The sequence below is a fragment of the Lissotriton vulgaris genome, chromosome 8 (genome assembly GCF_964263255.1).
Source record: "Lissotriton vulgaris chromosome 8, aLisVul1.2, whole genome shotgun sequence".
NCBI lineage: Eukaryota > Metazoa > Chordata > Amphibia > Caudata > Salamandridae > Lissotriton > Lissotriton vulgaris.
This window is the reverse complement of record NC_141696.1, coordinates 737,734,856-737,760,145: the sequence shown is the minus strand read 5'-3', so window position 1 is coordinate 737,760,145 and position 25,290 is coordinate 737,734,856. Positions and strand designations below refer to the sequence as shown.

The window sequence follows — 25,290 nt, the reverse complement described above, 5'->3', positions numbered from 1 at the left end:
ATTTGCGAAATCCTTTTAAAAAACAAAATATGACTATTTTGAAGGTGGCATGTGACACACATACATGCCCATTGGGCATGTATGTGTGCCATATGCACACACATGTAAGTTTCAGGGGTGCAGCAGGGTGTCCATGAGACACCCCTGCACCCTTGAAATAATTCTCAAATTGCGATTAGCAAATTGCGAATTCGCAATTTGAGAATTACTGCACAATCATTCCTATGGGCCTCCTGGCCCATAGGAATGCATGGGGAATTGTTCCTTATTTGCGAATTCGCAAAATGCGAATTCGCAAATAAAGATAAATAAGGAATCGCAAAAAAAATGCAATTTTTTACATACATTCTATTTTGCGAATTCTAAATAGCGATTCGCAAAAAATCGCTATTTAAGATTCGCAAAATGGAATCTTGATACATCTAGGCCTAATTTCCAATGCATGATAGTGCAATAATTCTCAAATTGCGAATTCGCAATTTGCTAATCGCAATTTGAGAATTATTTCAAGGGTGCAGGGGTGTCTCAAAGACACCCTGCTGCACCCCTGAAATCTACATGTGTGTGCATGTGGCACACATACATGCCCTATGGGCATGTATGTGTGTCACATGCCACCCTCACAAATGCCAAATAGGGCATTTTTAAAAGAAATCGCAAATTACCACCAACTACAAGTTGGTGGTAATTTGCGATTTCTAAACACAAAATCGCAATTTCAAAATGTTTCTTACATATCATTTAAGGAATCGCAAAATTTGCGATTCCTTAAATGCTATGGCAAAATAAGGATTCACAAATTATTGTGATTCCTTAAATTGCGATTTTTTCATACATACTAGAAAATGCAAAAAGGCCGTTTGCGAGTCGCAAAGGCCGAAATTCGGCGAATTTCGGCCTTTGCGAGTCGCAAAAGCCTTGATACATCTAGGCCTTGGTTTGTCAATTTTGCACCAGAGCTGGGAAATGTTGTAGTGATATTCGTAGGAACTTTGCATAAAATTACCTTTGCATTAAATCGCTGGCGCAAATTCAGCATTTTGATTCAAGACTGGTGAAAATGTTTCGAACATCAGAGCAAAATTGCCTGGCATCCGAATTTCTATCTTCTTCAGTGCTACTAAACACACTTTATGAGGAAGCAGTGACACACATCTTTTGTATTGAACATTTAATAGCCAACATTCAGATGTATTTCTAACAAGATTCACTACTGCTTGTTGACAGTAATTCCCTGCGCTCAACAAGGAATCAATACAACAGTATGCCGAAAACTAGGAAAAATCATATTCCTACTCATTTTTTCGTATGAAATTTTACTAAAAGGGTGTTGATGTGCTTAGAAATTGAGGGACCGATTTTTTACGAATTTTGCACACCTTTTCTCTATGCTAATTCTCAATTCAGGAATAACGTACTTTTACATGTCAGTGTTGTCAAATTTCCATTTTCAAAAAATTAGCATTAGGGATGGCATGAAAGTCATTCCTTGGTGGGCACAAATGCAGTAGGGGATGTTACTGAACGGGGTGGTGGGGCAGGGGTAGGGGCAGAGGGGAGAATAGAAAAATAAAATTAAAAATAGATTTACCTGAGTGTCGCCGGCTGCCGCTTCTCCTCCAACATCTTATCCACGCCGCAACAGGAAGCACACAGCCTCCCAGAATCCCCAGGCCAATCACAACGCAGCAATGTAGTGGTTCGGAGCTCAGACGGGGACATGTTCCCTACCAGGCTGTGTAATGCAGCCTGGTAGGGAACATGCTTGGTATGGAAAGTTCCATAAAAGTGGACAATGTGCACTTTAAATGGAGAAGTCTAACTGGAGTTGCGTGTTTCTACAATGGCGGTTCCTCCATGGGAACGGAAGAGTGATGCCCCCCACAGACTGCTGTGCAGAAAGCGTAAAAAATGCAATAGTAATAACATGATTTTTTTGCCATTTTATTTTTGATACTTCCTGTCAGCAAACAGGAAGCGAGGGCAGGGCAGGCCCACTCCGTCACTATTGTCATTGACTGACAGCAATGAGGAGTGGGCACTTAGGTTTGCATGTGGATTTTGCCGGCTACCTTGTTATAGCCAAACAGACTTGCACAATTCTAACCTCTCCAACCCGGCTGTCTTGGACAACTGGATTGGAGAGCAGGCACAGGCCTACAGTGCCTTTTGGAGCATGGAGCCAGTCCACTCCAGCCAATCAAGATGCATTAGAACAGCGTCTTGATTGAATGAGAGAGTTGGCTGTGGGTTACGAACTTAGAGGATGTGCTGCAGAACAACGAGGATTTACTGCAGAACATCGAGCAGCAGTGTAAGGTAAGTGAATTTATTTATGTGTATATTTATGTTAATTGGTATATTACTGTGTATTTGTTTTGTGTATCATGTGTATGTGTTATGTGTATAATTTTTGCGCCCCCCCCCCCCACCCCCAATGTGATTTGCCACTGTTTTCAACTTGTCTTTTGTGAATGGGAAACTGAGAGTTTAGAATGAGAGATGTGATGCAGCTTTTAATCAGTTTGAGAAATTGGAAAAACAAAGAATGGATTTAGAGAAAAGGTGGCAGCTAGGAATTTGGACAGATTTTCCCTCAATTATTTTGTTATTATTCAAATCATGGAATCGCACCATCAACCAAACTTTATGAACTATCATTTGAAGTATATGTTGATTTTTTTTAGTAGTGTATGACTAGTCGAAATATTGGGCTTTGCTATGTTTTGAAGTGCTTTATGCAAGTTTGTATGAATGTAAATGATTTCCACCTGTGGAAACTTTGTGACGTTTTTTATGGACTAGTGTTTTTACCAAAAGACATCTCATTTTTTCCTAAATTGAGAAGGTATCAGAGTATAGTGCTTTCATGAGTATGCAGTACAAATTAGCATATAATGCAATGTTGTGATCGCGAGGGTATGTTATGTTTATATTACTTTTATCTCCATATTCTCGGTTGTATAATGGTGTGGGGCACAGAACTGACATTGAATTGGCTGCACTTTGGTGCCTTGTTGTCTGTGTGATAGTGAAGGGGTTTCTGTCTATCATGTGCTGAGTGAGTATGCCCATTTGCTGTTGAGATTTAAAAAATAACTATCAGTGGCGGCTCCTCTATAGGGGCGTTTGGGCGCCGACTCACTGCTTTCTCGCCGTGCGAGAAGGCAGAAACAAATGGTGGTTATTACCGTAATAACTACCATTTGTTTCTGCCTTCTCGCACGACGAGAAAGCAGAAGTTCCTGGTTGAGAGAGTGGGCGGTTTTACTCGAGGGCAGGGGGAGTGGCTTGCCCACTGTTGTTAATACTGTCTGTTTGAGCAGCCTGAGGCCGTCCAAACAGACAGTATCAACAACAGTGGGCAAGCCACTCCCCCTGCCCTCGAGAAACACCGCCCACTATCCCTGTTCTCTCTGTATGCTGCAGCATACAGAGAGAAAATGACGCGGGTGGGGCAGCGGCCGCACAAATCACAGCGCTGCACTGTGGTGGAGGGGAGGGAGGCTGCCTGCAGCCTTCCTGTTGACGAGCAGCACCCTGGGAATTCCAAACGCAGTACGGCGGGAATCTGGAGTCTCGGAACTTAAAGGTGGGAAGCAGGTAAGTTTGACTTTTATTATTTATCCTGCCATCCCATCCGCAGCGCGACAACACCTTTTCCACCCCCCCACCCCCCCACCCCACCGGCCCATAATGCCGGCTGCGACTGCTTAGGGCCTTTTCATGCCCAGTGCTGCCAGGTGTATTCTGCCCGCACAGGACGAGAGAAGCCACTGCCACCAACCCGCATTAATGTCTGGCTCACCTCTTCCATTTATTGTGTTTTGTTGGCCCTGAAAAACACGTCTTGGTATCATGGGGTCACGCTGAACAATCCTTGTGTTAGCTCATGCTTTCTTTAGTATTTTTACATAGAGGTGTATTACTAAAACTAACAGAATACACGTTATCAACCTTGGAAAGATGAAATCAAAATTACAGGATTCAAACTTTTGGCCAGATGTGAGCTGGGCCACCTAACGATTTTACTATGTCAACCAAGTCCCTTTTCCAGATTTTTAATGTAGTAAAGCAATCTGTGGTCATGCATTACTCAGTAGGAAATCATTATGGCAGCTATTAGCAGGTTTTAAAGTGCTCTCTTCTTTTGATATTTGAAGTATGTACTTGGGAAAATACCAGCTTTCAGATATGTTCCTAATGGTTCTACCGGACTGGACTTCAAAGGGGGTCATCATCAGTGCGGACTCCTGAAATGACTGCAGCCTTGTAGTTCCTATGCTGGGCCTCCACAGCCCCCCCCCCTCCAACACACTGCATGACTCTGCTTGAGAGTGTGGTTGCAGGGAGCATTTAGTTCTGCTGCAGCCTGGGGTCTGTGTGCGTATATGATGTGTGGTGATGATGGTGAATATTGTGACTGTGTGCAATTGCAGAGTGTGTTGCGTGCGTTTGAGTGCAGGGCAAGCAGTGCGCAGGGTGAGTAATGAGAGCCCACTGGTTGAGTAGTAAGATTGTACGAGTGAATGGTGTGCTTATGTGAGCACAGAGTGAGTTGTGTGACTGTGTGAATGCACTGGATGAATGGTATGGTCTTGTGAGTGCAGGGTGAGTGAAGCAGTGTGTGCCTGTGATTGAAGGTGATTTACAAAACGGGGTGGTGATGAACAGAGTGTCTGAATTGAGCAGACCACTCTTACCCAGTCCAAAGATCAGGGCTTGAAGACGGCTGTAATGCCAGAAACCGGTCCCCGGGAGCTTGTTTCCTTCCCAGTGTAAGAATTGGCTTTTGTAGTTTGGTTTGCCCTGTTCCCATCATGCACTGGGACAGGAACAGACTAATTTGCATACAGCCAGGTTCTGAAACTGGGATGGTGCAGTGAGCTAAAAAACGGTGTTGGATCTAGCCCTGATCTCTTGACTGGGTGAGAGCTTTCTGTTTAATTCAGAGACTCTGTCCCTCACCACCCCTTGTTGTAAATATTTTTGTCCACCCTAAGCGTGGAAGGGTATTCTCAGATGTGAGACCCTTGCTCATTGCACCATCAGGATTCAAGCAAACCGGGCCGAAGACGGCTGTAATGCCAGAAACCGGTCCCCGGGAGCTTGTTTCCTTCCCAGTGTAAGAATTGGCTTTTGTAGTTTGGTTTGCCCTGTTCCCATCATGCACTGGGACAGGAACAGACTAATTTGCATACAGCCAGGTTCTGAAACTGGGATGGTGCAGTGAGCTAAAAAACGGTGTTGGATCTAGCCCTGATCTCTTGACTGGGTGAGAGCTTTCTGTTTAATTCAGAGACTCTGTCCCTCACCACCCCTTGTTGTAAATATTTTTGTCCACCCTAAGCGTGGAAGGGTATTCTCAGATGTGAGACCCTTGCTCATTGCACCATCAGGATTCAAGCAAACCGGGCCGAAGACGGCTGTAATGCCAGAAACCGGTCCCCGGGAGCTTGTTTCCTTCCCAGTGTAAGAATTGGCTTTTGTAGTTTGGTTTGCCCTGTTCCCATCATGCACTGGGACAGGAACAGACTAATTTGCATACAGCCAGGTTCTGAAACTGGGATGGTGCAGTGAGCTAAAAAACGGTGTTGGATCTAGCCCTGATCTCTTGACTGGGTGAGAGCTTTCTGTTTAATTCAGAGACTCTGTCCCTCACCACCCCTTGTTGTAAATATTTTTGTCCACCCTAAGCGTGGAAGGGTATTCTCAGATGTGAGACCCTTGCTCATTGCACCATCAGGATTCAAGCAAACCGGGCCGAAGACGGCTGTAATGCCAGAAACCGGTCCCCGGGAGCTTGTTTCCTTCCCAGTGTAAGAATTGGCTTTTGTAGTTTGGTTTGCCCTGTTCCCATCATGCACTGGGACAGGAACAGACTAATTTGCATACAGCCAGGTTCTGAAACTGGGATGGTGCAGTGAGCTAAAAAACGGTGTTGGATCTAGCCCTGATCTCTTGACTGGGTGAGAGCTTTCTGTTTAATTCAGAGACTCTGTCCCTCACCACCCCTTGTTGTAAATATTTTTGTCCACCCTAAGCGTGGAAGGGTATTCTCAGATGTGAGACCCTTGCTCATTGCACCATCAGGATTCAAGCAAACCGGGCCGAAGACGGCTGTAATGCCAGAAACCGGTCCCCGGGAGCTTGTTTCCTTCCCAGTGTAAGAATTGGCTTTTGTAGTTTGGTTTGCCCTGTTCCCATCATGCACTGGGACAGGAACAGACTAATTTGCATACAGCCAGGTTCTGAAACTGGGATGGTGCAGTGAGCTAAAAAACGGTGTTGGATCTAGCCCTGATCTCTTGACTGGGTGAGAGCTTTCTGTTTAATTCAGAGACTCTGTCCCTCACCACCCCTTGTTGTAAATATTTTTGTCCACCCTAAGCGTGGAAGGGTATTCTCAGATGTGAGACCCTTGCTCATTGCACCGTCAGGATTCAAGCAAACCGGGCCGAAGACGGCTGTAATGCCAGAAACCGGTCCCCGGGAGCTTGTTTCCTTCCCAGTGTAAGAATTGGCTTTTGTAGTTTGGTTTGCCCTGTTCCCATCATGCACTGGGACAGGAACAGACTAATTTGCATACAGCCAGGTTCTGAAACTGGGATGGTGCAGTGAGCTAAAAAACGGTGTTGGATCTAGCCCTGATCTCTTGACTGGGTGAGAGCTTTCTGTTTAATTCAGAGACTCTGTCCCTCACCACCCCTTGTTGTAAATATTTTTGTCCACCCTAAGCGTGGAAGGGTATTCTCAGATGTGAGACCCTTGCTCATTGCACCATCAGGATTCAAGCAAACCGGGCCGAAGACGGCTGTAATGCCAGAAACCGGTCCCCGGGAGCTTGTTTCCTTCCCAGTGTAAGAATTGGCTTTTGTAGTTTGGTTTGCCCTGTTCCCATCATGCACTGGGACAGGAACAGACTAATTTGCATACAGCCAGGTTCTGAAACTGGGATGGTGCAGTGAGCTAAAAAACGGTGTTGGATCTAGCCCTGATCTCTTGACTGGGTGAGAGCTTTCTGTTTAATTCAGAGACTCGGTCCCTCACCACCCCTTGTTGTAAATATTTTTGTCCACCCTAAGCGTGGAAGGGTATTCTCAGATGTGAGACCCTTGCTCATTGCACCATCAGGATTCAAGCAAACCGGGCCGAAGACGGCTGTAATGCCAGAAACCGGTCCCCGGGAGCTTGTTTCCTTCCCAGTGTAAGAATTGGCTTTTGTAGTTTGGTTTGCCCTGTTCCCATCATGCACTGGGACAGGAACAGACTAATTTGCATACAGCCAGGTTCTGAAACTGGGATGGTGCAGTGAGCTAAAAAACGGTGTTGGATCTAGCCCTGATCTCTTGACTGGGTGAGAGCTTTCTGTTTAATTCAGAGACTCTGTCCCTCACCACCCCTTGTTGTAAATATTTTTGTCCACCCTAAGCGTGGAAGGGTATTCTCAGATGTGAGACCCTTGCTCATTGCACCATCAGGATTCAAGCAAACCGGGCCGAAGACGGCTGTAATGCCAGAAACCGGTCCCCGGGAGCTTGTTTCCTTCCCAGTGTAAGAATTGGCTTTTGTAGTTTGGTTTGCCCTGTTCCCATCATGCACTGGGACAGGAACAGACTAATTTGCATACAGCCAGGTTCTGAAACTGGGATGGTGCAGTGAGCTAAAAAACGGTGTTGGATCTAGCCCTGATCTCTTGACTGGGTGAGAGCTTTCTGTTTAATTCAGAGACTCTGTCCCTCACCACCCCTTGTTGTAAATGTGATTGAAGGTGAGTAAAGCAATGTGTCTGTGTGGGTGCAGGCTGAGTGATGTGTCACTCTGCATGAGTTAGATTTTGCGAGTTTATTTGTACCCTTTTTTCAACCACTCCACACTGTTTGATGAAAGGTTGCTCACATGCACTTTATACTCAACGCAAACCTTTCTGATTCACCACTTTCAAAAAGCACCAGCCGCCACTGATAACTAGTGTTATGATTGTTGGATAAAGAGTGCATTTGTATGCCTGTAGATATATCACTTTTTATCTATATATTTCTAGGTTGTATAATGGTGTGGTGCACAGAACTGACATTGAATTGGCAGCACTTTGGTGCCTTGTTGTCTGTGTGATGGTGAAGGGGTTTCTGTCTAGCATGTACTTTGTGAGTATGCCCATTTTCTGTTGAGATTTAAAGAATAACTAGTGTTGTGATTGTTGGATAAAGAGTGCATTTGTATGCCTGTGTAAAATCCTAAAATAGAGCTACAAAACTGTATTGCTTGAATATGGTATGGGCTTTATATACAGTTTAGATTGAGAGGTTGTACGTTGGTTATGATAGAGCGCACACAGCACTCTAAAATGTAGGGGTGTATTATATTAATTGTTTAAACACATTTATCTACAGTTCTATTGTGTGCAGTGTACTACGTTTATTAAATGCATTTATTCAACATCGTAAACATAGAATCATAAAGTATATCTTTAAGTAGGATTTATATGTATTAGAGACACTATCATTTTTGTATTCATAACGTGTAGAGTGACATTATATTCATATTAATGTAACTGTGGGTTGTTTAAGTTGCCTCAACAGTAGGCCCAGAGCTGCAGGTTCTTGATAGTTTCACTACTCTTGGTAGCTAAAAGAAATAATTAAATGAATTGTTTTTGTGAATAAGAACAGTATGCTCTCCTCCCATTGCAGGTATAAAGAATTCAACATCATTATTTTTAGTTTAAGGAGACAACTGGAATGTCTTTGAAGAGTCTGAGAAGCGGGAAGGGAGGATATCTTCTGTGCCTGGCCTATCTCTACACTCCAAGGTCATTAGAAGCAAAGAAGATTTAATTGAAAAAGTTATGGAAAATCACCACAATCTTGGAGAGTGAAATAAGTTATCATGTGATACATTTAGGAGGGGGGGCTGAGTTTGTCCTTTTTGTATTATGCTTAACGACGGAAAAATCAGACTTCTAGATTTTCGGAGGAGAAGGAGCATCTTAAGAGTGAGCTCCATAGCTTTAAGCCATTTTGACCCATTTGACGTGAGTACTTCTAAGAAAGTCTACACGTGCTGACACCTTTGAGAAATGAGATAGAATAAACAGCCAGAAACATCATCAATGAGAGTAGTGTAGGGAAAGAGAATTTAGGCTTTCCTCCCTAATGAAAAAGTACTTGGTTTCCGCCACCACCTAGGGTGGTGTACTCATTTTGGAGTTCATTACTCTGTGTCTTCTATGCTGAATCAATTATATGGGTAGATTTGGCTCTGTATTGATTTTCCCGTACCTATATTCACTAATTCTCCATTGTGTATACATCCTATTATTTTTGGCCTTATAATAAAATGTATAAATTAGAATTCGGAGTCTGTGGTCTTTAAAGCATGACTACATTGTAAGTATAATCTTGAAGTGTTTATTCCCCTCGACTACTTTCAGCAGGCAAATGAAAGACCATTAGTGCTAAATTTAGAAGGTAAGGCAAGGTCTAAATTTGGCGCAATCAGTTGAGACTTTGGAAGGAGAGCAGTCAGCGAGAAAGTATTATTCTTAAAACAAAGACCCCTCTGACTGTGAAACCGACCTGGGTGCTGCTGGTCTTGACAACAACTTGCAGCACCCGCTTCGCGGGTGCCGCTGCGCAGCGTGTGGCGAGGGGTAGAGGCTGCCGGAGCGTCTGCTGGTCTGAGGAAGGAGGAGGGAGCACCGCGAGTCTGCCGAGGGAGCGCGCCAGCAGGGACTCACAAGACCAGGAGTCCCTGCGCTGCACAGGTGTGCACGGCCGCGCCCCCAGCAAGACACGCCCCCCTGACTGCAACGCCCCCAATTTTTCCACCGGTTTGCCGCTCAGCTGGACGCCGAGCGAAGCCCGAGCAAAGGGCGGGCAGTCTGTGGCAGTCAGGGCTGACAGAGGCTGGGCTGGGCCATCCCCCTTTCATCCGTCGCTTCTGATCCAAGAGCCTGGTTACTCCCTGCGGATATTGAGGCCCACATGTCTACCCGTTCTGGAAAAGCACTGAGGGCTGGGGGAGAAAGCGCTATGGGGAGCACAATGATAGGCACAATGGACAAATTCATCACAAGGGTAGCAGCGGTCATCGAAAAGGAGATTGTGATGACGGAACGTCGCCTCTCACAAGATTCCTTCCCTTCCAAACGCTCCTCTTTAGGAGCTGTTGCACATGCCCTGTCTCCAATCTCCACCTACCCTACCTCCCCTCTGTCCGGGAACTTGTCCGTACAGCCACGGATTGCAGCTATAGGGGCAGGTATCGACAGGTTGGAAAGCTTAATAACAAATCCCCTGCCCCCCAGCCCTAGCCTAGTGGCTGCTGATCCCCGCCCTGTCACACTCATAACTACTAGTAGTCGTCAAGGAGGAGGGAGGGTGATCAATCGATCAGCCGGGCACCGATTACCACCCAAGGAGGGGGAAGGTCCAGTATCAGCTTGTGCCCGTGTCAATTACACGTTAAACAAAGGAGGTTGCTGAACTGTTCTTATAGAAAGTGAGGAATTAAATGAGACTGGCGTGACCGGAGGTGTGTGTGTTACACCTTTGGGCATCCATTTTGTTGGACGTGTTTGCCTCACACACCCGAAAGGGTGTCATGCTTCATCATAGGCGTTGCTCCTCATCGGGGAGGCGGTGCAATCCCCGACGGGCTCACCTCGGAGAGGGGCTCTTTGGCGGAGATCTTTTAGTCCAACAGCCTATTGGTGAAGTGCGGGTGTGTGGGTTAGGGCAGTAAGTTTCCTGGAGAAAGTGATTAAAATGTAGCAGGGGGTGCCGGAAAAAACTTTATTCTGGGGGTCCCCCTACTGCAGTTAAAAACGTGGGTCTAGCTCGCTGGGTAACGGCAGGTTAGGTAGCGTAACCCTAGACGAGACTAGAGTGAGGGTTGGTCGACATGTTTCTCGCCTGGGAATGATCTCCCGCGATTCTTCAGGACCTTGTGATGGTGAGAGTTAAAAAGAACAGAAAAACATGCTGGTGTCATGTGTTAGGTGTAGGTTGTTTGCCGACGACACCCTCCTTATTTCGAAAACCCCCCAGGGCCTCCAGAAGCTTATGAACCGCTTCCAGGACTTTTGTACAAAAAGAGGACTTGTCATCAATGTGGACAAAACCAAATATCTAATCATGCACCCCCCCCGCAAACTTGGCCGCCCCCCTATCCTGAACTCTATCCCTCTTGAAAGAGTGTCAGAATTTGACTATTTGGGAATTCGTTTGAGCGATGTCATGAGCTGGACTCCCCACATCAACAAAATGACCATCAGTCACAAAAGGGTGGGGGGAGCTTTGTTGAAGGAGTACAACAATTCATCTAAACAATGCGTAGCTCCAATAATTGACATTTACAAAGCACGAGCTGTAACCGCATCACTCTACGGGGCTGAGCTATGGGGCCTAGGCAACATGGAGTCTTTGTCTAAGGCAGAGAACAAATTTCTCAAGGACCTCCTGGCCATCCCGATGAGCACCCCGACAGTTCCGGTGCTTCTGGATGCGGGTTGTAAAGCAATCAAGGACCAGGCCCGCCTCCGGCCTCTTCTCCTTTGGACTCGTCTGTGGAGGGTTCCGGAACTAAAATCATATGCAGACGGGCTGTCAGAGGTGATGGGTTCGGACGGCTGGCACAAGATTAAATGGCTCAGGGACATTAAAAACCTCCTAGGGGACCTAGGATTGGGGTCTTGCTGGTCCACCCACTCTGCCCCCCCGAGGGCGACCCTAAAAAAACTATACTGGGAATGGGTCTCTGCCAAGCTCATCAGCAACCAGCGTCACTGCAATTCCACCGCAGCTTACCTGAAAATAAAAGACGTTGTTGCCTTTGAGCCCTATTTGGACCGGGCACTCTTTATTAAATTTAGACTAGGCACTTTACCTCTAGCTGACCTCCTCTCTAGATGGAATATGCCTGCGCAGGCATCACGCCACTGCGCCCTATGTACTAATAGGCCTGAAACCGTGGCCCATTTCCTTTTTGAATGTCCTGACTACGCCCGCCCAAGATCCCACTGGTATAAACCACTTTGTAGACAATTGGGTACTCGCCAGCATTTGGTGGCTCTACGGATTTAATTAACTGATACATCCTCTCCTATCGTTTGTGCTGTATCCAAATTTTTAAAATGGGCATGGTTGATCTGCTCAAAAAGACTGTCCATATCAATTTAATTCATCTTTTAATTAATTTATTTCTGATCAAATTGCCACTTTTTATCTGCTTTGTTTTTAAATGTACAGTCTTTTACGATGTGCTGTTTTTATATACTTTTGTACTGCTTTTATGATATTTGCATATCGAAATAAAGCAATCAACCAACCAACCAAAACAAAGAAAGTCCCTTTAATCATTAGCAAGATATTGGGCTCCGCCTTCTGAAGATGAGGTAGCATCCCTGATAATCTGTGGGACTAAATCCCAAAAATAAAAACAGAAGGTGGTGCACAGCAATCTTAGCAGTCACAAATACACAGATCCTACAGCAATGGTTAGGGGCGGGTAATTATTACTGACCGAATCGTATTAAAGGATTGGTCGCGCTACTTTTGAACCTGATGTACTCAAGGAAAGAAAACCAGAATGCAAGACCAACCTTGCCAGGATGAAGTGCCCAAGACCCAGTACTCTGTCACATCATTCCGTTTCTAAGTTTGGATAGATAAGGTTAAATTGTTTTCCCCAGCTCCATGGTGTTTCATGTTCGGAATGCGGATTCTTGACATCCCATTCAGGACCCCACACCTCCTCACCCTTACTCACGGCATCCTCCCCAGAATTATACATGTACTTAGAAGAGGCAAAAGAATTGACCAGAAAGGACCACACAAGGGCACAGAACTGAAGGCCGCAGTCTGTATGAAACAGGTTTTATCAGGAGTTTGTTTATTCAAAAAATACTTTTAATTGGTTTTAAGGAGGTTCTTCATCTAAATTGTTCTTAATTTGTGAGTTTGATGAATTTATCAATGTTTAAAAAAAACTTCAGAATGTAGTTGACGTTCAATTCATTTGCCTCATACATCTCAAGTGAGAATATCCTATTTGCCCATAAATTTCGGTGGATGGAAGTAACAGTATGTGAATTGAGAGCCTTACAGCAAAATAGTGCTGTTAGGGGGGGATTTGGTCAATGACGATAACGTCGGCAAAACAAGATAACTATTTCACTAGGATTGCAGAAATAAATTGTGAAAAAGATGGTGAAAAATAAGAGTTTCTAAACTTTTAACTGAAAATAACAATGTGTCTTTCTTGCAGTGTTCTCCCTTGAGGACCTGTACTTGTGCATTATTCTGAAATAATTACACAAAGGCCGTCTCTCTTAATCTCATAGGAATACAAGGAGGAAAAACTGAAAGTGGAAAAACCAATACAATGCTTTGAGACTTTTCCCCCAAAGGGATTTACCTGCCCATTCAGAATTCTATTGGTTTGAATGAGAGATGACATGCACAATCGATCTTAGAGTGGAATCTTTGAGTTTCCCCTTGTTAAACCAGTTTTGTTTGCAGAAACCCCTTCATGTAATACTGGTAGTAATTTATGCTTTGAAATATCGTTCATTCTTGTGCAAATTTTAAATGACTTGGAAACTGGTGTAACTATGAGTTGAACAGCGCACTATGCTACAAAGAAAATGCCTGTTCCTCAGCTAAAAGGATTAGAAAAGAACTCTGATATTGCAGCACGTTTGTTGTTTCTTACCTCATTGACCATCCAGTCTCAATCATGACATAGAAAGGATCCATTTTCATTAAGATTTAGGGGTGTGCAATGTTTTGTTTTTTATAGGCTAGAATCATTTTACGAAGTTCCTGGTTTTCACCCTTCATGGTATTTGTTAACTTTCCTGGTTTAAGATTGCTTTAGCCCATGCAAAGTTCTTCTGCGCATAGCACAATATTTTTCAAAGAACTGCCAGATAATTTTCACTCTTATCAGACCCATTTAAGATTTTTAAAAATCCAGACTTTTTCTCCATGACTGTATCATTATTCTGTCCACAATGGCAAATGCATCAGATTTGTTCTCTCTAAATTTACCTTTTGAGGCATACATTGTTTCAAAAGATTATCTTGCAAATTTGGGAAAACATACAACTTTGTAACTTCTCAATGAAAGCATTCAAGAGAACTTTGAACATTTTGTGAGAATCTTCACACAGTCTTAACAATGTCATGAATCCTTAGAAACATTTCTGTGGGATAATCTAACCTCACAGAACCTAGGAGGCCTAGCATTGAGTTAGTGGTAAGGAACTGTAGGGTATAGCCCTGTGACCGTTGGATTTCCCTGTTCTCCTTTTGAAGAATAAGGGCTTTGCTGATTGAAGTTACTCCACAATAGAGATACTTTTGTGGACGAAATTCAGCCGGTGGATTATATTCCATATTTAGAGATTGCTACAGAAAGTGGAGGATTTTAAGTTTCTCCTCAAACTCTAAATTAGGCCCTCTGTAATGGGCCTGCTATAAGTTTCTGGTATCATTAGGTATCGAAAAAGGACCAAATCATAGGTGAAATTGATAACTGGAAGGCATAGAGAGCATAGAGAGCCACCTTCATGCATAATGTAATATCACATTCTTTGATAAGAAAATTCTAGAAATAGACAGTAGTGACTGACGCTGGTAAAGAATAGAGGGGCGGTTGGAGGAGGCACCGGGGATCCACAAGGGAGTGCGCGCGGGTTTATAATAATAACAAAAATAATAAAAGACTTACCTGGTGCTGCTGGCCGCCTAACACTCCTCTGCTTCTATTTCCTGGCATCACAGACTCCCAACCCAGTGGCAGCGTTGCTCTCAGTCATGAAAGCAGTGTGGGGATTGGCCTCAGTGGGCTGAATTAACACTTGTTCAGACACAGGGAGTCTGTGCTGTTTCTCCAACCCGGCTGTGCAATACAGCTGCGTTGGTGAAACCTAAGTGTGCATGTCAGATTAGTCGACCTAAGAAGGCCGACCAAACTAACATGCACACTTAAAAGTGCCCCTACCACTCCTTCTCCCCCACCCACGGCCCGGTCCCACCCCTCCTTACACACGCTGGCTCAGCCAGCAGCTGAAAAATAAAACAATAATAAAATATTGCTTTGATCTTTAGCTGCTGGCTCTGAGCCAGTGGGGAAACGCTCCTCCACCATTGTGGGCCATCCGCTGCTGGAAATGGATATGAAGTATCTTTTTCTTTGTTGGAATATACCATGCTGTCCTAAAACACAGCATCGAAACATATTGTGTAACAACGTTGACTTGAAATAAAGTAAACAACCTTGCTATCCGGTCACATTATGGACACTGATTTGGTGCACTTGTCATGTGCAGATTAAAACATTAATAAATATTTACTTAAAGTAAAGTAATATGAGAAATTCTAAAGTAATGTATACTGTCCTTAACAAATTTCTCATGACACTTTGATTATTTTGGTGTAATTTACTTATGTTGTAAGTTTGCATTATGGGTTCTTATTTAATATATGATGAAATGCATGCGTACATGAACGTGTTGTTTGTCGCAAAGTTCAATAGAAAGTATTCATAAAATACACGGACATATGAGAAAATTATATTCTAGAAAATGCACTGAGCACAATAAGAGCTCATTGTACTTCTGGTCTCTTTAATTGAGCAGTTGGCTTTCACATTATTGTGCAACCCAATAACCTAACCACCACAACAAAGTTCACAGCATTCAAGCTTGAGTGTTTTCAAAAGTGAAAATATAGAGGAAATGTAAACCTATTCCCTAGTCCCACTACTGGTGATTCCACAAAGGTACATAAAGGAACTTAAGGGATTTAATTGTCAATTTTACCAGCTGTAAAATAGATTTCTCGACCTTTTACCCACCTTTGTTTGCCCTAAAGTCTGCTTAGTTCTCTAACATGCAACTCCTTTTCGATTTGCTACATTGTGGTTTTAATTATACCTGCATATATTGTTTTTTTCTAAAGCACTGTACATAGTTGGAAGCAGTCTCCAACTTCTTTATGGGAGTGTGGAAGCAAAATAGTACAACTGGCACATCAGTAATGATCAAAGGTGTTGTGGTTCTGTGTCTATTGTTTGGAGGTAGGAGATGTAGCTCTAAATGAACAAGTGAAAGCATACAGGGAGAGAATTGACCAGATGGTCACAAAAACCCAAAAGAAATTGGATAGTGCCTTGATCTAATCTTCTGGGAGCCTACTTGGCAGAGGGTAGCAACACAGTAAAGTGTTAGAGGTAGAGAGTCAAGTATTGCACTGCAGCGTTGGTGTTCAGTATTTTCATAATGAGAGTTACAGTTGTTGCATGATTAACGTTATCAGGGATGAACTATCTGAACAGCAATGCATTAAGGACATTATTGAAGAGTGGATGTAATACAAAGAAGCAGGAAAATGCCAGATGTGGTGGAAAATATTCACAAAATATAGAGGGGAAAATCAGTCAAATTGATTGTTTATGTCCACCTCTATGAAAGTAAAAGCCTTGGTTACCAATTATATAAATCATTTAATATATTTGAAAAGCAGAATTTCTTTCTTTATGTTCTAAAAGTGAGCAGATATGAAGGGAGATGTGCCAAAATATATTAAATCTAATTGGTCCAGTATTTTGAAACCCAGATTACCAACTGAGAAGCACCTCATGTCTCATTTATAAGAGTTCACATTTACTTCTGAAATCTTGAGCAGTGACACTATTAAGCTGAACTGTTGACAAAGTTCTGTAGTCAGTCTCTGTATTGGTCATGCTCTATTGTGTGTATGTCATATTAGGATAAATAAAGTGAAAAGCTACTGTGACTTTGTGAATTCCAGTTCAGAGAGGACCTGGCCTTGTATTTCATCTAGACTGTTCCTGTTTGAGCAGGGTCAAGACTGGTTTGCATATGGCTGGGTCCAAACTCAGTAGGATATAGCGATAAAAAAAATGGATTGGAATGCTGCCCCCAGGGATTGTCAGTGGTTAAACTTAGTGCAAGTATTCCTCCCATCACATTTTGTTTGTTTGATGTACTGCCCTAAGTGATAAGGGTATGCCCATATGTGGGTCCCATGCTCACTGTGCCACTAAAACTAAGCTACATCTGACTGAAGAGCACTATTCAGGACACAATCAGTCGTCGGTTGCTTGTATTCTGGTTCAGGAAGGACCTGTCTGGCAGTTCAGGCTGGCCTTTTCTGAGGTGGCATGATAGACAAAGAATGAATGGTTGGAATGCTACCTGAGTGATTGCCAGTGTTTAGATGTATTGGAGTATCAGCTTTTGTGAGTTTGATGTACTAAGTGTTGCAGCATCTGGGGTAAAACCTTCACGAAATGCAGCATCCAGTGACAGCGCATTCTTTTTTCCTCTTTCTTTTTTTTGTGTCCCCGGGGAAGCATTTTTCCCCATGGAGAAACTCCTTCCCCTACACATCCAAAAACTTTCGTGGTGTTTCATGTTACTCCCCACTGTGGATGATGAGTTATAACACCCCAGCACATCAAGGTTGGAAAATAGTCAGAGAGGAGCTTGTGAACTGCAACAAACATTTGTTTGTGAGCATTCACAAACTCTCAGGGTTGATTAGGCCTGGAACCTTACACTCAATACCACTGCTTTGTGGTTTACTATAGTGGAGGATTGTATGACATTTTGGATCATAATTAAACAGGAGTATTCTTTTGTGGATTTCTGTTTACTGATAATATGGCTATGTCCAGCCGTGCATATAGGTTTAGGGATATAATCTGCTTTGTGAATCAAACCATAACATTTTCAATAATGTCAGAGACAATGACATAAAACAGCTTTTCCTCATCTCACTCTCCTTAATCTGATCCCAGGCAAGTGTTTATTCTATGCTAATAACAGACTTCAGTAGGATTCCTTTGCTTAGTTCATCTTTGCCTTCAGAGTCTGAAGAGGTTTATTCAGGCAGAACTGAAGCCCAACTGAACACAAATTCCAATCTCATTGCAAACAAGCTGTACCTCTGTGATGAGTTGCAAGAAAAGGCAGATTGATTGTGTTATCTGAAGCTCACATAAAAATGCTTCTAATGTAGGTGTGACATGGTAGCATTAAGATATTAAGTTTAATCAGCATTTATAATGAAGTCAGATGCAATTTGTTAAGGATATTCTTAACACAATTCTGTGAGGTATCAGCAAAGGGCACTCTATATTTGATTAATTAAAATTCCAGGAGCTGTATTATACCATGTGCCCTTGGGCACCACAGGCATGTGCTCCTGTTTTTTTACACTCCTGGGGGGAGATTTACAAACATTTTGCGCTGGGTTAGCATCATAAAAATTACGATAACCAGCACAAAATGTTTTTATTTGCTACTTTACAGCGCAAAACTTGATTTGTGCTGGAAAGCACCCTCAAAGTAGCACAAAGCAGCAGAAAGCACTGCTTTGCATTACTTAGCCCGAGGGGGAATTACGTGGGAGGAACATGGGTGTACCCATGCAACCACCCATGCCTTTTGACGCAAAACCATATTTACAAAGATTGTAGACACGGTTTTGCGTCAAACGTTAATGCCTCTTCAAAGGAGGAGCTAAGAGGCGAAATGCTTTCCTTTCTCCATGCTTTTCTAACTTTCGATGTGTGCTGCACTGTGTAGCACGCATACAGAATAAGAAAAAGTTTCCTTCTTGTCTAGGCATAGTATTTTGTACAAGAAGGGTACCCTTCCTGTACAAAATCTATGTTAGACTAATGCACACACCCTAGCTCTATGGCGCTCAGGTGTGAGCATGGTGCACGGCTCCTGAAATCAGAGCTGAAGCAATGGAAACGGGAGCAGAGTTGTATTTCTGAACATATGGCGCTTTCTTGCTCCCTTCCTGTCAAACAATGCAGCCCAGCCTTATAGGGGGTTGCACTGCATTAAGTGCCGGTTTTTGTACATCTCCACCTTTGTTCTTTGATATTACATAAGAGGCGCTGGATGCTTCCACAGCCTCTTCCAGAATATGGATCATACTTGCACTATATTTCAGGAGCAAATGGTTTAGCGCTGTCCCTGGGTGTGAGTGACCACAGTAAGATTTATTGAAGTTGTGATTTGGTGATTTGCATGGGTGTAGCTGAGTGATTTTTTGCTCCAGCCAATGGAACATTGTTAAATGTTGGTACTGAATGGTGAATGAGATAAAGTTCTTTTTTTTTAATTTTTTTTTTTTTTATTGAGATTACTGATGTCATACAAAAAAAGGTGTATACAAATTCATTATATAATTATTCCATTTAGACCGTAAAAGAATGCTGATGATACAAGTTAATAACAATTCAGTAATAAATACATGTTATCCAGAACCAAGCTATTAAAATAGTAGGGCAGTAGTTCAACAAACCATACATGATCAGGATACATATAAAACAATACTTAGCCACTCGAACTTCTCCAAATGGCTAGTGGAGCCCAAATGTTTCTTCCTAATTCCCTCGATTTTTTTACCTTTTAACTCATAGAGGCAAGACTCAATATTGTGCAATCCGAGCAGCCTTGCGATCCACATTTGAAAGGTGGGAGGGGAGGACTCTTTCCAGCCTGCTGAAATAAGGATACAGATTACAGCAGTAGATATAAAAACCAAAGCTTCGGCAGCACTTCCCAGCTTCAATTTCCTATCTACACCTAATAGCATCTGGGAAGGGGATAGAACAATCCTACATTCTAGCAGCCCCTCCAAAAAATTTGAAATTTCCCTTAATATCAAAGAAAGATGATCGCACTGATGGAACATGTGAATTAGATCAGCAGGACCCTTATCACATCTAGGGCACTTATCGTTCTCCACCAGGCCCCAAGCATGCAGCTTCGCCGGAGTGTGATACAAATTAAACAGCGTTTTATAGTGCTGAGCCCGTAAGTTAGAGGATCGGAATAATCTCTTATTTAGTACCAGTGCTAGATCAAAATCCACATCAGGATCGCCTAACTTCGCTGCAATTGCAGATTCTGGTTTTTCCAAATCGTCCTGGATGCCCACCATTAGATGGTTATAGACTAGTTTAATTTTATTGCCCCATTCCATAAATATTCAATTAGGGGGATGCGGCTCGTTACAGAAATCCTCGGTCTAAATGCCATCACTGTTTGAACCAGTTGTCTGTAGAGAAACCAGTGGTTAGATGGAATCCCAAACTTGTGCTGAATCACTTCGAACCTAAGTACCTCCCCCCCCTGCCATAATGTCCCCTATGGTCCTTATTTCATGATCTTTCCAGAACAGGCAGTTCTTATCCATACCCAAATAGGGGAACACGTTAGAGTTCCAGAGGAGGAGGTGCGCATTAATCTTAGGGATGTCCAACGATTTTTGGGTAGCTTTCCATGTCCCCCAAACCCCATCCAGGATCTTATACCGGGCCTTCTTATAATATCTCCAATCTACCTCGCTCAAAAGTAGCCCAACAGCCTTCTTCCCCAGTAAAAGCTCAAAGATGGAAGGGGAATCCTGCCTATCTCCCCGGGCCTCTTGCGGGCTAGAATCTGATAGAAACAGAATAGACATTGGAGCCAAAAGGCAAGAAAAATTATATAAACTGAGGTTTGGTAAGGCCATGCCCCCCCTTTCAAACGGGAGCGACATAAGCTTCATGGAGTGCCTAGTCTTCCCATAGTACCAGATAAACTTGTTAAAGATTGATTCCAGATTTTTTATTAATTTTTCCTCCAGCAATATTGGGATGGCTCGAAACAGATATAGGACCTTAGGGAATAGTGACATTTTAAGGACATTAACCCTCCCTACCAGGGAGAGGTGTAATACATCCAGCCTTTTTAATTCTGCTTCAATCGATCCCATGAGGGGGCAGTAGTTATCTGTGATGATCTTATCCACTGAGGCATTAATTCTTACCCCTAAATAAACTGGTGAGTCTACACATCTACTGTCTGACTAAAAAATGTTCTGGGTGCAAATAATCTGGGTTTTCCCCTCATTTAGCAGGTACCCAGACCTATTTCCAAAATCCTTCGCCAGCTCAGCAAGTACAGGCATCGCCTGCTGCGGTTCGGTAGTGAGAACTGCCAAATCGTCAGCGTATGCTAACAGTTTATTTGTAAACCCGTTCAGCATCACAGGATTAATCTGGGGACAACCCAAGATTTTATGGATCAGGGGGTCTATATATAATGAAAAGAGGATCGGAGAGCAGGGGCATCCCTGGCGAGTTCCTCTCTTGATCACAATTTTCTCCGAGCTCTCTCTCATTACTGACACCCGGGCCACCGGATCTTTATACATCGCTCTAAGAGCTCTGATGACCTTAGGGCCAAAGCCCCTACCTACAAGGATTCCCCACAAGTACTCCCAGACCACGCGGTCGAATGCTTTCTCCGCGTCGAGGAGGATCATGGCCATCTCTCCCCCCCTGGCGGCATGGGCATCAAACAGCGTGATAGCTCGTCGGGTATGGTCTGTCGTACCTCGACCAGGCACGAACCCATGCTGCCAGGGAGGGACAAGACCGCCGATGATCCTCCCCAACCTTTTGGCCCAGATTTTCGAGTATAATTTGGTATCCGCATTAATGAGCGAAATAGGGCGGTAAGAGCCGGGTTTTTCTTGGGTTTACCCTCCTTGTGGAAGATATTTATATTAGTCTCCTTCCAAGAATCGGGAATATCCCCGGTACACAGTATACCAACGAAGAGATCCTGCAGAATTGGGACTATCTCTGATTCAATGCTTTTATAAACTTACAGGGGGATTCCATCCGGACCCGCTGCCTTACCGGCAGCAAGATCCCGTAGGGCATTCTGAATCTCGCTTCTAGTCATGTCCCTTTCCAACTCTTCTCTAGATAGTTCATCCAGCATTGGGCCCCTGTCCCCACTCTCCACCTTAGCTGTTCTTGACGGCTCTCTTCATCGTACAATTTTTGATAGTAATTTTTAAAAACCTTTAAAATTTCCTTTGACTCCGAGTAGTTCTTACCATCCTCATGTATGCTCTCTATGATGTTCCGAGTTCTATCCTGTCTGATACGAAGGGCCAGAATCCTACCTGCATGTTCCCCTGTCTCATACCTCCTGGCCCTAGAAGCCTGATAATCCCCTACTGCCTTCTGTATAACTAATTTTTGGAGCTCGGCTTTTACAATTGCCAGGCCTCTTTGGATCTCCGTCCCATCGACACCCCTACCAATGTCACTGATATGCAGTTCCTCTGCCTTCGCTAGATCGCCCATAAGTCTATCTAGCTCTCCCCTATCCGCTTTCCTAAGTCTCGCCGAGCAGCTAATGGTTTCCCCCCTAAGGGCTGCCTTAAAGTTTCCCAGACGCCATTCCTAGATGTACTGTAGCGATTTGCGTCAAAAAACTCTCCTGTCCATTTTTTTAATATGTTCTAAAAATCTTTGATCCGATAATAACCTCCTTTCAAATGTCCAGCTGGTATGCCGATTCTCTGCTTTAATTACTCCACAGGATAAAATCAGTGGATTATGATCCGAGATTATTCTAGGTATTTTCCTGATGCTGACTCTGTTCAATTCTGAAGAAGAGATAAAGAAGCAATCTAATTTAGAATATTTTTGAAACGGGTGCGAAAAATAAGTAAACCGGGGTTTTGTGGCTCCTTTTCCCCCCAAACATCCTTTAGCCCATGTGAGCTCATCAAAGAGGATATAGCCCTGGGTTTCCGCCCTGAGTACTTATGTACATTATGCCAATCAGTAGATATATTTAGATCGCCACAAACTATCATTGGGGTTGGCCAGCCCGCTAGCTCTTCTTCCAGAAGATCAAAAACATCAGGATCATCACAGTTTGACCCGTAGATTGAACAAATTGTATACCCTAAACATAGCTCTGCAATGACCCATCTTCCCAAGCTATCACTTTTAACCAGCATCGCCCCCCCTAAGCATGATCTACCTAGAATTGCAACCCCCCTAGTTGTTGATGTCTGTGATGTGCAAGTTATCATATCAAAGCCCTTGATGAATAGTAGATTCTGTTTGACCCACGGCAGGTGAGTCTCTTGCAGACAAAGTATATCAATCCTGTTGTATTTAACGAAATAATCTAACTTTTGGCGTTTTTTCCAGTCATTCAGGCCACTAACGTTGACTGTACATATTCTAATGTTCAGCATTAAGTAGTTTGCTGACCATCCTTACCACTGTCTGCCCTATTTGTCTCCAAGTATTCAGTAGCATTATCTCAACCAAAACAATTATAGCACTTAAACAACCGGGCTCATAAATGCCAATCTCATTACAACACCAGATTATCTCATTTTTTCCATTTTCCCCCTCACCCAGTTACCCCTCCCCACTCCCCACACACCCCCCTGCACCCCAGCTCCCTCCTCTGCCGCCCCACAAACCCCCCTGAGCCACCCACACCCCCCCTGCACTCCCTCAGTCGAGGCGCTCAGACCTTGTCTGTGCATGTGATGTAAAGCAGTGGTCGCAATGAGGAATAAAACAGATACCAAACAACTTCAACCGTCCCTTCCTAGGAAAAAAAAAACACACATAAGCACCGAGAGACCCAGTACACAACCTGAAAACCTGAAAAACCAGAGAGAGAGACGTGCCGTATTCTGGGAGATACCCTTAACAAAAAAAATATCCAGCTAATGCACTTTCAGCTAGGGCCTAATTGCCCAAGGAGTCAGGTACTCCTTCGCCTTTATCTCAAAGGCAAAGTAATGGGTCTTCCTTTCATTAATAACCTTCAGCTGAGCAGGGTTTATCAAAAAGGCCTGTAATTTTTTTTCCTGAAATGGTCTAATAAGCTGCCGTAATCTCCATCTCCTTTTTATCGTTACATGGCAGAAATCCGGCCGAACGAACAATGAAATTCCATCACTAGTCCTCCTTGCATCCAGTCTTGCCTTCTCTGCAACTAATTGCCTCAATACAAACTTGCCGAGGAAGATTAAAATGGCCCTTGGCTTGTCTCCTTCCCTTGCGTTTTTCAGAACTTTGAAAGGAGTGCGATGTACCCTCTGAATTTTGGATGACCAGTTCCAACTAGAGAGCTCCGGGAATGCTTGGTCGAATAGCTTGATGGTATACGCTCTAATGTCTGAACCTTCAACCCCCTCTGGAATCCCGAGGACCCTAAGATTGTTACGCCTCAGTCTATTTTCCATGTCCTCGAGTTTCCATTGAATATTTACCACTTGTGCACAGTGGGCATCCACTTTAGTTACAGCAGCTGCCTCCTCGGCCTCAGTTGAGACAACTCTCTCCTCCAAATTTGCAACTCTGTCCCCCAGATTTGTGCATGTTTTAGACAACTTCCTCACCACCCCCTGCATCTTCCTCATAGCGGCTTGTCTTACCGTCTTGGCAAGTCTCCTCTCGATGGGCGATAATTTCCTGGTGTATCATTTCCAGGAGCGACATCTGAGATACCTTTATGTTTAGACTCCCCTGTAATGGCATGGCCGATGAGTGATCCCAACTTAGGTCATAGTGATCTTGCCCCTTCGATACAGCCCCAGACCTGACCGCTGTAGTTGGGGGTTCTTGCTCCAGATCACTTTCTGAGTCCTGTATACTACCTTCCGGGAAGGAGCTATGTTCATCCTCGTCCGACCATTCTGCATTTTCGGACACCGAGAAAAAACATTCACTTGGGACTTTTTCCACTGGACCCCCCGATGCTCCACCCAATGCTCCACCTGGGATAGCCTCAATAGATGCTTGGTCAAGATTGCAAGAACCTGGGGCTACACCCACCTCACGCTGCTCACGGTGCTCACCCACTTCCCCCTGCCGAGGACCACTGCTGGTATATTGGCCTACCTTTAGGAGAGGTGCCCACCTTGTAGTCCTTGTTGTCCAGAGTTTCTTGGCCCTTTGATGCTTTTCCTACTGCAGGGCCCCCACATATATCGATTGCCGGGGTGGATATAATCACTTGCATGCTACAGTTCTGAGGTACTTCTTCGGATACTTGCTGGGTTGTAATCCTTTCTGCGCTTTCTTCTATGCCAGCCAGACTGATGATCGCTGCGTCTTGGCCCCTAGCATCCTGTGTTCCCCCATCCGCTGCCTGGAGTGGAATCTCCCCCATCCGCTGCCTGGAGTGGAATCTCCTTTGGGATCTCCTTTGCCCCTTTCTCCTTACTATTCTTTGAGAACATGTCCACAATTGAAAGCAGTTGCCTGACGTGTCTTAACTGTCAGCTGCTGCTGATGTTTCCTTGCAGTGGGTGATTGTTTCAATCGGGGTCTCCTTCTTCCAGCGCAGCCAACGCCGCCATTCCCCCTCAGCCCCTCCTTTCTTCTTTGATGTTGCCGCTTTAGAGTTATTTAGTT

At 43.9% G+C, this 25,290-nt stretch overlaps 1 protein-coding gene across 1 annotated transcript in view; it reads left to right on the top strand.

The window, feature by feature from the left end:
• Nucleotides 1-2,268: 2,268 nt before the first annotated feature.
• Nucleotides 2,269-25,290, top strand: part of LOC147697938 (heparan-sulfate 6-O-sulfotransferase 3-like) — a 681,633-nt gene continuing 658,611 nt past the window's right edge. Inside the window, exon 1 of the mRNA XM_086933376.1 lies at nt 2,269-2,319. The gene's annotated coding sequence lies outside the window, so the exon portion shown is untranslated. The remainder of the gene's footprint in view (nt 2,320-25,290) is intronic.